Below are 14,080 nucleotides of genomic sequence, written 5' to 3'. Positions count from 1 at the left end.
CAGCTGTTTAGACACTACATACTAAACAAATGGAGTGAAGTACCAAGTGATTTAAAAAACAGAGTCATCAGCATACTTCATGATAGGTTTCCCGTTCCAACAGGGATCAGCGCTTCAATGAAGACCTGATGAAGATTCGAATGCGCGAATACTGCAAACACAAGCGTTCCGAAGTGCAAAAAGCAATCAAGCATGGGTGGAACAGGCCAGATTGGCTGGCCAAAGAAGATTGGAAGAATGCGAAGAAAGTAGCGCGCGAGAATCCCGACAAGTGGAAGCAACAAAAGGATGTAGCCAGAGCGTGAGTAGAGGCAGGGAGCTCGCACCACTTGGGGAGCGGTGGATGGGCATCATTTGAGGCCGATTTTGTAAGTGTTTTTGTATTGCTCTTTATGTTCGATAGTTTAGGGTTTATGAGTTTTTTAATTCTAACATAATGAATTCTTTGTATGTTTTGACAGTGGTCGATGACAGGACGTGATCCCACACCGTACGAGCGGGAGTACACAGGCAGGAAGGGCTTAAACGCCTTGATGGACATTCTCAGTTCTCGCGGTGGCATGGTTAGTATTAGGGTTTACTCTTTTCTATTTTTTGTATTGTTTTATAAATGTCGTTATATGTTTATACTTACTGAAAGCTGTCTTATTGTCTTTTTTTGCAGAATCCGACAGATATGCCGCTTGGACGCGATGAGACGTCTGACTAGACGACGTCAGTTTAGCCGTAGCTAGATAGCATTAGTTTAGGGTTTCTCATAGCTTATGTATCATGAGACGGATTTTATACGTCTTTTTGAACCATGTATATTATTAAATTTGTCACCGCAGTTCATTTTGCCAATCAATTCTTTATGCCTATGATGTTGTACAATTGTCATTATTACATTTGCCAATCAATTCATTTTGCCTATGATGTGTACAATTGTCAATTTTACGCTTGTCAATTTTGCAAACAATGCGTCTTGTGGGTGACTATTTTGGGTCTATTATCTACCCTTGCACTTTTTTTAAAAAGTGAATCAAGTACAATATGGTTGATGGGTGGCGGGGCATTCAATGCCCTATCACCAAAAAAAATTTCTCTCGGGCGTCGCTATAACCGTCACTATTTATGGCTCTGTAGCGTCGCTATGAGCGTCGCTATAGACTTCTGTGTAAACGTCGCTATAACCGTCGCTATGAGCGTCTCTATATAGCGACGCATATAGCAACGCTCTCGTAGCGACGGTTTTAGCGACGCCGGGGGTTATAAAAACCCAGTGTATTTCCGTCTCTAACAGCGTCACAAGAGCACACAACCTCTTGTAGTGTGCATCGCCATGCTAGTGGCAATCACCATATTTAGCATCAACCTCTTCACAACAATGTAGTTCTCGCTCATGGAAAACACAATTGCAGCTGCAGAAAGGATACCTCCATAATTGACAGAATCACACAGGTGCATGGCACCCACCATATTAATAAAGAGATGGCTTCTCTCGCTCGTGCCCACGTTCCAGGAAGCTGTTGGCATCACACATCTCTATCACATAAGTATATCAAAAAAGAGAATTTTCAGCAAGATTATAACGGGACTAAACTCTGCCATTTTGGGTCTCACCGTGGAGTAGTACCTATTGGCAGTTTACATGGAGAATCTTGGCTGTGTCAGCTGTTGCATCAATGCAAACATCAAACAACAAGGATGTTGCCATTCTGTGGTTTAAGAAGGATCTGCGGCTTGATGACCACGTAGGCCTCTCAATAAGCACAACCTACCAGGCTCTCCTCCCAGTTTGGCAAATTTGATTGCACTGACCAGAAAGGCTTTAGATTTCTCGTGAAAGAGGCTCGCTTGTTTGGTTCCCAACAATTCTACTTGGCAACTTTCCAGCTTAAAAACCTTCATATGTTTCTGAGACGGTGTCTCTGCCTAGAAAAAATTGATTGGTCCTCCTAGGCAAAACAGTTAAATTCCCAATCATATATTCGTTATGACTTGGTACACGAACTTCCCAGCTTTAGTCTGTCATTCAACCTTAGCATACCACTTGTCAAATAAATCCTGCTACATCATCACATCCTTTAATTCAATCATCTTCCTTCCCTCTTTCCTTGCTAATCTCCCCAGCTCCAGCTCTTTCACCTCAATTGTCTGCCACATTCTACGACAAGAGTTATCACCCTGCAAACCATAGTCCACACCACTATGACTCAAGATGTCCAGAAATATCCCCACATGACCGCTTCCATCTTGTGCCTCTTCTTGCGGGATTGCTTTTTCCAGGTTACCCTCAATGATCACCCCTCATCATGCAACGCCTCTAACCTTTCAGGAATTAGAACTTGGTATCAGGATTTGCAACAACATTCTATAATCTAGGACAAAGCTAAAATGCCCTAACTTGCTTGACGAATTTTCCTTTTTTTTTTCCAAATTTGTTGAAGCTTTACTCATATTAGATCCATGATTCCATAGAAGAAGAGCAGACTACACAAGAGCTTAGGCTTGTTCAAGTTGCTCATTCTGTACACCATAAGGAAAAAAATTCAATGCCTCCAACCTTCCAAGAATTTGGATGCAAGTAACTCAACTTGGCATCAGAATTTGCAACGCCATGTTATAATCTAGGACAAAGCTACAATGCATAACATGTGAACGCTACAGAACAAACTTCTACTTGCATCAGAGTATACAAAGATTGCTCCCTCTTTCCTTTCCAAATTTGTTGAAAGCTTGTCCCAATATCAATCTCTTTTGTCACACTCTTCTTGGAAGACCACATTTTCTTGTAAAATTCTGTGTGTCATAGGCTCATATGATACTTCGATTGCTTCTTTGTTTTGCGATGATACTCCATGTAACAGGCTCATATGGTACTTCACGTGCAACAAACTAAAGTTGCTATTGTAAAAAATAGGGAATGAAAAATAATTGGGCCACAAATATCATTTGATTAGGTTCCCACAAGCATAATGAATAATGGTTGGGTTGCTTCCTCCTGCACCTCATGCCAAACAATACTTGTATATATGCAAGGCATAGACTGATGCCAACCTCCGAGCTCAAAAACCTTCATATGTGTCATCCACAGTTTCTAAGACACCGTCTCAGTCACTGATTGGCATGAAGACACTTGTAAAAAACCAACGACAAGAGCAACTCATTAGCCCTCAAAACATGTCTTCTCAGGCAGAAGTAATAAGCTGGTAGACTCTCAGTAGAATCAGTATGCCAGTACATAAACAACATACTTCCCTCAATATGCCCAGCTTGGGACTAAAAACATTCAACCTTAGCATCATACCATTTGTCAAGGGGTGAAATAAAGCCTGAAAGAATCCATCTACTTAAGGTAGTAGTTTGCTTGCAAACATCCTAGAAAGCGTCATAAATGATCAGGACGACATTATCTGTCACGGGAACCGAATAATAGAGATAGACAACAAAACAGAGGAAGAAATCTTTGTATTGATAGTGTTTGATACAACAGAGGAGCAAAATATATGGGCGCACTCCGTTGTACGGAGTTCGAACCTCCCGACCACCCCCGAGCTTCAATTCGCTTGCATGCAGCGTCTCACTCGCACTCGCATTCGCACTCGCACTCGCAGAAGAGAAATCGGTGAATCCCCCCAAAACGCACCACCCGTCCTTCTATTCTCCTTTCTCCTCCAAAAGCCTGCGACCTCTTAAAATAGCCGCTTTTCTATTTTTGGCGTTCGGTCGACTCGACTTGCGCGCCAATATACCTGCGAGAACAAGGTAAAAACGTGATCGCAAAGCGATCCGTAGAGGTTAGATTTTTTTTTTAAAAGCTGTCTTCAACTGAACATAACTCCCAAACGGAGCCAAAACAGCCCAAGTCCGTCTCACACAATCTTGTTGCCCTCGCTGCGCTCTTCGACGGCTATGTGATGGAAAATTTCCATAGCCTGCTCTGATTTGCTGAAAATCAACTTGCAAAACAACATTTTCTACAAAAACGATGCAAAAACAGCAAATCCAACTTTTTTCTTAATCTTTGGCCCTCAACGAGCATCAAAACATCAAAATCTCTAAAGACTCAAAGAACCAAAGTTGTTTATTATAACGCAGGCTTCAATCGCTTCATACATCACTTTTTCAAAATCCCACGTTAACGCCTTCAAAAATGCCCCAGAAAGTGCCTTCCGGATCAAAAAATTTTATCAGACGAAAACAATACACACATCCTTCTACACAATGGACTAGCTTTAAAACGACCAAAACTTCCTAGAAAACAAAATTTATTACTAAAACACCTCATAATCAAGTCTTGTTACATTATCCATAGACAGACTATTCAGAAAATGCATCCTGCGCACCATGGATCTTCACAGAATGAAACCAACACCAAAGATATCAAATCTGCAGCTAGCACTCCTTTGGTTTGTCTTGCTCAGTGTCTTTTTCTGTTGGAGCCCAAATTGCTTGGAAGTCGAGCAAAGCTGAGCAGCACCCCGCTCCAAAGTTGTCTAAGTACATCAACTTGGCTGATGCATACTGGCTTGTTTGTTTGTTTCCCAGGAATTCTACTTGCCAACTTCCTAGCTCAAAAACCTTCATATGTTAATCAGACGGTGTCTCCATCACTCAAGACATGCATAAAGATGCTTGGAAAAATAGATTGGCCTTTAAAATAGTAGAATCAATCACACCACTTCTCCTACGCAATTGCAACTACCCAGTCACTTAACAGCAGAAGCTTAGCAACCATCGACAGCAGAAGCTCAACAAACTAGCGTTTTTGGAGACCCATCACCTAGCGTTTTTGATAGTTTTTAGCATGGCATTTTTCAGCAATGAAAGACCAGCATATTGAGCCCCTAAAGAGTAGCATATTCAGCCCCAAGAAACCTCAGTTTTCAGCCCTAAACCTCCAGATTTTCAGTGTCAAAGACCTAGAGAACAGTCCCAGAATCAACGTTTTTGGACATAGTCGCAGCTTTTAGCCCATAGCGTTTTTGGACAGTAGATATGAGATTGAAGATTTCATCCCTTAGGAAGGTGTCGTCATCCCCATCGTCATTGCTGACATAGCCTAGACTTGCATCAATTCCATGCATTCAGATTGATCCAGTTGGTGCTCTCCTACGCAATTGTAGCTATGAAGTTACACCTGCCTCCAATGGGTTACTAGCATGGGAGCTTTTGATGGACCAGAAAAACCAAGTCGATCTTGTTCTGACGGAGGTCGTGATGCCCTGTTTATCAGGCATAGGTCTATTTGGGCGAATTATGAACCATGGGGCCCTCAAGCACATTCCGGTTATCATGATGTCCTCTCATGACTCCATGAATGTGGTATTCAAATGCTTGTGAAAAGGAGCTGTGGACTTTCTTGTGAAACCAGTGAGGAAAAATGAACTGAAGAACTTATGGCAGCATGTTTGGAGGAGGAACCATAGTTCAAGGACCAGAGCATTGGGAAGATAAAGATTTTGATCTAAGAGAAGTGGCTACTGCAATAAATGCACCTTTTATAGACCTTGTGCCATCAACACACGAAAATTTTGGGATAGCTGGAAGTGTTGAGGATGCTCATTTGGCAGGACACCATGTACATTTGATTTGTCTCATATGGTCCCAAGCGGCGAGCATGATAGAAGAGAGGAAAAATCATGCACCCCAATAGTGCACGGTGCACCCTTGCGAGAGTTGCCTACAGCATGCCTCTACTATACGCTACACCTACTCAGAGAGCAGCTCCGATCGATTTCCACCTTGACAGATCGAGAGTCAAGAGATGAGAGAGAGAGAGAGAGAGAGAGAGAGGAGAGAGAGAGAGAGAGAGAGAAGAGAGAGAGAGGAGAGAGAGAGAGAGAGAGAGAGAGAGAGAGAGAGAGAGAGAGAGACATAGATGTTAGAAATATTTCTTACCATGATGCGTCGCGTCGATGACCCATGATTTTGCACATTTTCTTGACCATCCACTTGTAACTCCATCCTGTCCCATACTTCATCTCTAGTGTGTTGATAACATATTTCTTGTCATCCTCATGCTAGTCACTACAATGCAAAATAAAGTCGATTAGTAATTCAACTAACAAATTAAATTTATATTTTTTATGTTCATTAATATTTACTCCCATGGTATATGAACCTGCTTTAGATAAGACGAGCAGAGGTCTCCCATCCAACGTTTGAGGGCGATGCCGGCTCCGAGTTGGAGGATAGCCCCGTCAGGCAAGATGTCGCATGTGACACCCAAGCTACCAATGCACGTGCACATTGGTGGAGGTGGAGGCACTGATGGGGGAGTTGGCGGCTGAGGCGGTGTCTCACGAGTCGATCGACCTGGTGGCGTGCTACTCTGCCGATGATGCCTACATGCAATATAAACATATGGCAGATTAGATGAGAGTTCTTAAAAACTACTTGATATTTAATCCATAATCACCATAATAGATATACCTCCGAGACTGACGGCCACTAGCCTGTGAATCAGGTGTCAATTGAGTACTAGGAGGTACATCAGGAGTAAGCCGCTGACTCTCATGATGTGATGTACCTGGAATAGGAGTCCTAAGCAAACAAAGACATCAAGGGAATACATATATTAAGATTTCTATATTAAAAAAAGAATAACATTAATTACTACTTTATCAATCGAGAAGATTATTGATGTGTTATGGTGCATGAGAGGAAGTCTCCACTCCTGTGTGTGGCTGGGAGGATGTACCCTCTCTAGAACGTACGGGCAAACTGAAACGCCCAAGAAACTCGATGGAGCTGTCTAAACTGGCATCATCCATCTCCATATAATCTGACATAGCCTCCGTCAAAGCCTCTCCTGATAGTCCAATGGTACGTAGCAAAGTCTTGATGAACGTCAACTTCACTCTATGACCCTGGTCACTCATCGTATCTGTATATTTAAAACAAACCATATATCAGGCTAACACAAACATCGTATCTGCATGTAACATCAATGCAAGTAAAAATATTAATAGATCAAGAATCTATAGATGAGGTCGAAGCAGCCATGAATGGAGTGGACTACAACAAAATAGATCAAACAAAAAATGCTACAGATGCTTCAAAAGGTTATGAATCAAATGCAAGATCAGGTAGCAAAACTAAAAGAGAAACACACTCAATAACAAATTCAATGCAAGAGTAAGCTACATGAGAGATTTGATGTGCAGCACAAGCTTATAACCATATGGCAGATGTGGAAAAAATGAAGCAGAACTGGATGTATTCATGGGAAGGCATCAACCTGAGTTATATGCTGTTGTTGGAAGCGCTTCTAATTTCGCTTTCACTTCCTACTCTCACATGGTATCAGACGCTGAGGTTCTTCTCCTAAGCCGACGATCCCCTGCTAATTGCTTCCGTCACAAAAAATTCCCTCAAAACTGAGATCGCTTCCCCTTGGTGGCTGTGTTTTCTACAAACAGCAGCGTTTTCACCTCTCAGGCTGTGTTTTCCGTGCTATGGAGTCAGATCAGCCATTGCTACTCCCTTCTCTCTCATCCCTGAAGGGATTACCCTAGATCAGCCCAAGATCTTGTTCTCGGCGGCCAACACATGCACAAGCCTTGCCTAATTTGCACCTTTGCGTTAACTCTCAGCCCTTGCGTTAATCGCTTACGGGCACCGATTCAACCAAAGGATGCTTTTTCTGCAGCTTTTCGGACAGGTGGCTATGCCGTCTCCCTCAATGTCTCGAATACGACTGCCATCTTATGGTAGCCTATGCTCCTCCTCTCTTTGAGATTCAATCACATATGATCTAGAATGTTTTCAGCTCCTACGCTCCTGCTCTCTTCCAAATGCAATCACATATGCTCTAGAATGTTTTCGGCTAATGCAGAGAGAGGGCATCTCGCCAAATGCAATGTTATCTTAAGGAGTGTGTTGATTGCGGGATGAGATCTATTTTCAACAGATGCAGAGAGAGGGCATCTCTCCAAATGCAATCAAGTACACTTGCATCTTGAAGGCATATCGCATTGCACAAGATGCTGATATAGGCAAAAGAATTCATTTCGCCATGTATGCCTAATGTGGTGCACTTTATAGATCACAAAAAGGGGGAGGGATTCCGGCTCCCTCCCCGTCCACGTGTCGCGTTTTTCTTATTCCGATGGTGTTCTTTGCAGCCCCGAGGGGGACAACGCAGATAGACAGAGAGACGTGCTGACACACTGTTAGAGAGATGAGAGAGAGAGTGAGAGAGAGAGAGAGGCAGCTGTCCAGCAGGGCTAGAAAAATACACTTTCCATAACCAAAGAAAATAAAGGCAAACTTGGAATTTTTCGTCGAGCGTAGAGGCCATCGAACAACAGTAGTCAGAGGCCATCGAGCAGCGCGACTTGAGCTTTTAGGACATGTAGGTGGCTAGGCCGTCTCCCTCAATGTCTCGCATATGACTGCCAGCTTATGGTAGCCTATGCTCCTGCTCTCTTCCAGATGCAATCACAGATAGCTCTAGAATATGTCCAACAGTATCAGGTCAGGAAGAGAGAGATCTATTTTCAACAGATGCAGAGAGATCTCCAAATACAATCAAGTACGCTTGCACCTTGAAGGCGTATGGCATTGCACAAGATGCTGATATGGGAAAAAAGAATTCATTTTGATATTGTTGGTCAGTGGTTGTGCTTGGCACTACCTTGGTCGACATGTATGCCTAATGTGGTACACTTCATAGATCACAAAAAGTCCTTTAGGAGCTTCCTATCGTGGATGTCGTCTGAATGTGGGATATGCCTAGCTTGGCATGGCCAAGAAGCTCCACGTTGTTTACACCGAAATGTGACATTGTGCTTGACATTGACTTGGTCGACATGTATGCCACCTATAGTGCACTTCATGAAGCACAAGAAGTGCTTGAGGAGCTTTATGTTCGAGATGTCTCTTGAAATGCAGTGACTACAGGGTATGCCCAACGTGGGCAGGGACAAGGAGCTCTGGTCGTTTTTCAGTGGACGAAGCGAGGATATCTCTCTAGACGCAGTCACATATGAGCAACAACAATCAGAGGCAATTGAGCAGATCGACTCGAGCTTTTAGGACAAGTGGCTAGGCCGTCTCCCTCAATGTCTCACCTACAACTGCCAGCTTATGATAGCCTACGCTCCTGCTCTCTTCCAGATGCAATCACATATGCTCTAGAATGTTTTCAGCTGATGTAGAGAGAGGGCATCTCTCGAAATGCAATGTTATCTCAAGGAGTGCATTGATTGCAGTAGTGTCAGGTCAGGAAGGGAGAGATTTGTTTCCAACAGATGCAGAGGGGAGGGCATCTCTCTTCAATAACAGATCTTGAGTTCAACTATCGTCGGATAGATCTTTGAGGTCTCTTGGGATAGTTTCCTACGACGTTAAAATCCTCTTCTTCTCTAAATGCAATCAAGTACACTTTCACCTTAAAGGCATATGGTATTGCACAAGATGCTGATATGGAGAAAAGAATTCATTTTGATATTGTTAGTCAGTGGTTGTGCTTGGCACTACCTTGGTCGACATGTATGCCTAATGTGGTGCAGTCCATAGATCACAAAAAGTATACTTAAAGTAAGAGGTCAAGACAAGGGTTCAAGAGCCTTTGCCTACAGGCTTGTTCTACTCGTTTCGCCCACTAAGAGTAGGGAAGGCTCGCTGGGGTGGGTTGACGGACGGCACATGGGCTTGCAGTGGAGGCAGGGTGGATTGTGGGTTGAGGTCAAGACAAGGGTTCAGGAGCCTTCGCCTCTACAGGCTCGTTCTACTCATTTCGCCCACTAAGAGCAGGGAAGGCTCACTGGGGTGGGTTGACGAATGGCAGGTGGGGTTGCAGTGGAGTCAGGGTGGATTGTGGACTAAGGCCGACGTGGAGGACCACCCTGGGTGGGGGCACCTGGCTGTAGAATCCTCTTCGAAAGCCCTGGCTCTTCATTTTTTGACAGCAGGAGTTGGCTTGCGCTCCTTTCTCCTTCGGAGATCAACATGTAAGCCTTGGTTCCTAGCATTCTGTTGGGTTTGGGAGGGGGTGTGGCTCCAGTGTGGCAAGGGAGCCCCATTTGTGTGGCACTCTCAGATCCATGCTGTGGTTTGAAGATGGGATTGGCTCCTTAGCATCCAAGAGGTTCTTCTGGCAGCTCAGATCGAGAGGGTTTGTGTGTGGCAGCCGTGCATTTCAAATCATTGCACTTCAAAAGGCGACATCCTGGACAAGAAGCTCATCAAAGCACTTTTTCCGCTTTATGAAATGCACCACATTTGGCATACATGCCGACCAAGGTAGTGCCAAGCACAATGTTTTCTTTCAACAACCACTCACTAACAATATCACCATAACTTCTTTTGCCCATATCAACATCTTGTGTACTACCACATGCCCTCAAGGTGCCACTGTACATGATTGCATTTGGAGAGATGCAGTCTCTCTCATCTGCTTAAAAAAGCTCTCTCTCTCTCTCTCTCTCTCTCTCTCTCTCTCTCTTCCTGACCTAACCTTGTAGCAATCAATGCAATGCTTGAAATAACATTACATCTAGAGAGAGACCCTCACTTCGCATTAGCTGAAAATAGGCTAGAGCGTATGTGATTGTGTCTAGAGAGACACCCTCACTTCATCCACAAAAACACGACCAGAGCTCCTTGGCCCTGCCCAAGTTGGACATATCCCCAAATCAGTGCATCTCAAGAGACGACATTTCAGACAGAAAGCTCTTCAAGCACTTCGTGTGCTTGAGGAAGTGCACTACATATGGCATACATGTCGACCAAGGCAGTGGCAAGCACGACGTCCCGTTCCATTGAAAACAGCCTAGAGCTCCTGAGCCCTGTCCAAGTTAGGCATATCTCGCAATCAGGCGACATCCGTGAGACAGGAAGCTCTTAAAGTACTTTTTGTGATCGATGAAGTGCACCCCATTAGGCATACATATCAATCAAGTTATTTCCAAGCACAACCATTGAATAACAATATCAAGTGAATTCTTTTGTCCATATCAGCATCTTATGCAATACCATATGCCTTCAAGGTCGACTCTGTAGATGAGCTCACCGATGAGTTTCGACTCTTTTTCAGCCAAATGAGAGACTGTAAGCTCTCACTGACTCCCCCACTAGGAACCAACGCCTAATTCTCATGGACTCCCACCATGTCCTTGATGATGGTCGGACTCTTGCCCAACAACACGTACTGAGATCTCTCTCTCTCTCTCTCTCTCTCTCTCTCTCTCTTACACACACACACACACACACACACACACACACACACACACACACACACACACACACACACACACACACACACACACACACACACACACACACACACAGGCACAAGCACTCTGCTATCGCATGAGAGACTGCAGTGCAGTTGGCTAGGGTAGCCATGGCGCTAGCAAATGAGGAGGCGATGAAAGGCAAGAAACACTTGCGCAACTCATGCAAAGAAAACACATCATCTAGCTCTTCTATCTTCACCCCTTCTCCTTCAAAGCTCACTACCAGACTTGATGGTGGTGAAGATGATGATGGCTCTTGCATGCGTTTGCATTGTTGAGGTTGTTGACGTTGTTGCTCGATGCCTGCAACTCCATCTTTGACTGGTGCTTCTCGTTTCACTCTCTTCTTCTTCTTTGTCTCCACCTCTTTCTCTAGCATTGGAGCCACGACATTGACGGAAAAGTTCAGCAATGCGCGCGCCCCCTGCATCTTCAATGCCGCTCGATCATATGCCAAAGCTGCCTCCTCAGCCGTGTCAAGGGTCCCTAGCCAAACACGGGCCCCTTGCCTTGCAGAGTCTTGGATCTCGTCTGCATATATGCCCCACGGCCGACGCCGTTCTCCTCAATAATGCTTGTTGTTGGAGCTCTTGGCAAGCTCTACGGGTGTTAATGATGTGCTTGAAGGGGCAGGGCACAATGTAGAGGCAGCACCATTTTTTATGCCTTTCTTTGGAGGAGTTTTATTTTGCGGTGTTGATGATCTGGGTGCAAGGTGACTCTCCGTCGATGCATCTTTGCATTTTGGGGTGCGCGGAACCCAGCCTGTCTTGTTCACAGCTTCTTTAAGAATGCCATACACCATCATGTCATCTGAGTCATTTTCATTCAATGGAAAACCAAAGCTTGTGCCCAAGCATGATCTCAAGCAAGTTGGGGTGACTTCAGAGGAAGGAAGTCTCCATGGACTGCTGGCCATGGCAAGCTTTGTGAACAGCTTCTGTGAACAATCTGTACGAGCAAACGAGAGTGGGTCGAGGGGCCAGACTCGGCGACACCTGTTTGAAGGATGTTTCCTTGCTTATACGACATAAACCTTGTCTATGCGTGCTTAGCACTTGAGTCCTCTCTACAGTTAGCTACAAGGAGATATAACATGCTGGTATGGAGAGATGACATCATGGTTTGAGCTACATGGATTCAACATGGAATAATTGCTCCCCTTCCACTACTCATTAGATGCCTCCTCTTTGACTCTTACACAATCCAAGATCACCACTCATTCGTGAGGACGTGAATCAGCTGGATACCAAGAGGAAATAATCTTAATGTCATTACTACATGTAGAGGGTAGCTCTTCAACCATTGCTAGAGAGGACCTACTTCCACACTAACAATGAATAAAAGCAATATAATCAATTAAATACTATTTCTTGAAAGACGAACGCACTACTACCTAGTAGCAAGTCAATCTCATACACTTAAGGAGCCTGTCACAATGAAAACAAATTAATAACAGAACAGAATTTTCCTCCTGTGAAGATATCTATTGCTCTCTCAATTTCAAACCAAAATTTTCAAATAATGGCTGAATGGATCACCTTGCACGGTCTCCCTCACGTATAAGCTAGAACTCTTCAACAACTGCTTGGATCATAATCGTTTGCCAAACAGCGATGACCTCCCCGCCAACAAAATATATAGGGATGGGTGCAACTCAATTTTTGTTTTTGCCTAGGCGACACTCAGTCATGGACAGCACTACAGAACACCCACTCACCATCCTGCAATGCTTAGCGAAATGGTAGCTGATCCTATGGAGACAACTCCACCGCTCTCTTGTGTGGTGGATAGAGATACTACTAGGATAAGATCAGCTTTGCGGAGAAATTGGAGTTGGTGTGTCACAAGGACTCTAGTTTTCTTTTCCAAGACTCCAAGCAAGCAATCCTGCAAAAGCTTAAGCAGTCAGTAGACTTGATACTCAACATTTGATCATAACCGTATTAGCACATTGACCTTGAATAGGGCAGACCCCGTGTGCGCATCCAGTGCACTGAATATATCATCTAGGAAATAGACGTCAGAATCTTGATATACTAGCCTAGCTAGCTGAATCCTTTGTTTCAATCCACCACTAAGGTTAATGCCTCTTTCACCTATCTCTGTTTCATCACCAAACTCGAACAAGGCTATATCTTGCTCCAAGGCAATTACTTTGATGGTTCTCTGATACTTGACCGTCCCACTCTGAATCCATGCCGTCTGTGGAACATAGGCAGTTGTACCATGTACCTCAACCTGCACGCACAACAATAGAAAATATCATGTAGGTGAAATGACATTATGCTCTCAAACAATGCCATGAAGACAGAGGAAATGACATTATGCTCTCAAACCTGCCCCTCGTTCGGCCTGATAGTTGCCATGGAGAGCTTGTGGCGGTGCTGTGCTTCTCGCGAGTCACATTTCAAAGGTGCGAGCAGGACTATTATAAAAGTGGCTCGCATGAGAGATGTAGGGGCAGTGTGCAGGCGTCACTACCGGCCTCGTTGCTTTGCGTCGTATAAGCAAGAAAAATTTTAGGCGTCGATTATGCGACGGCTTAAAATTTTGGGCGTCGATATGCAACGATAGCCGTTGTTTATGCGACGGTCAATTTTTTTTTAAAATATATCCTCGCTTATACAACATAAACCTCGTCTATGTGACACATTTGTCATCGGTTTAGTCCCTCACAAACCCCCCCTATGGCTAGCTAGTAGTGAACATGCAAAGGCGGTCGTCTCTCTCTCTCTCTCTCTCTCTCTCTCTCTCTCTCTCTCTCTCTCTCTCTAAGAAGATGACTCAAAGAATAATGCCAAGTGGGCCCGATCGGGGCCCTATATATATAATATTGCGGCCCCGCCGAG

General features: G+C 44.2%; 2 pseudogenes; both read right to left on the bottom strand.

The window, feature by feature from the left end:
• Positions 1 to 11,500, bottom strand: part of LOC147419031 (uncharacterized) — a 56,267-nt pseudogene extending 44,767 nt beyond the window's left edge.
• Positions 11,501 to 12,913: 1,413 nt separating this feature from the next.
• On the bottom strand, positions 12,914 to 13,681 carry LOC147419030 (uncharacterized; annotated as a pseudogene).
• Positions 13,682 to 14,080: the final 399 nt, after the last annotated feature.

Source organism: Adiantum capillus-veneris, chromosome 29 (genome assembly GCF_014529385.1).
Source record: "Adiantum capillus-veneris isolate H3 chromosome 29, ASM1452938v2, whole genome shotgun sequence".
NCBI lineage: Eukaryota > Viridiplantae > Streptophyta > Polypodiopsida > Polypodiales > Pteridaceae > Adiantum > Adiantum capillus-veneris.
Note: the sequence above shows the minus strand (reverse complement) of the source record. Positions and strands in the feature narration are given on the sequence as shown.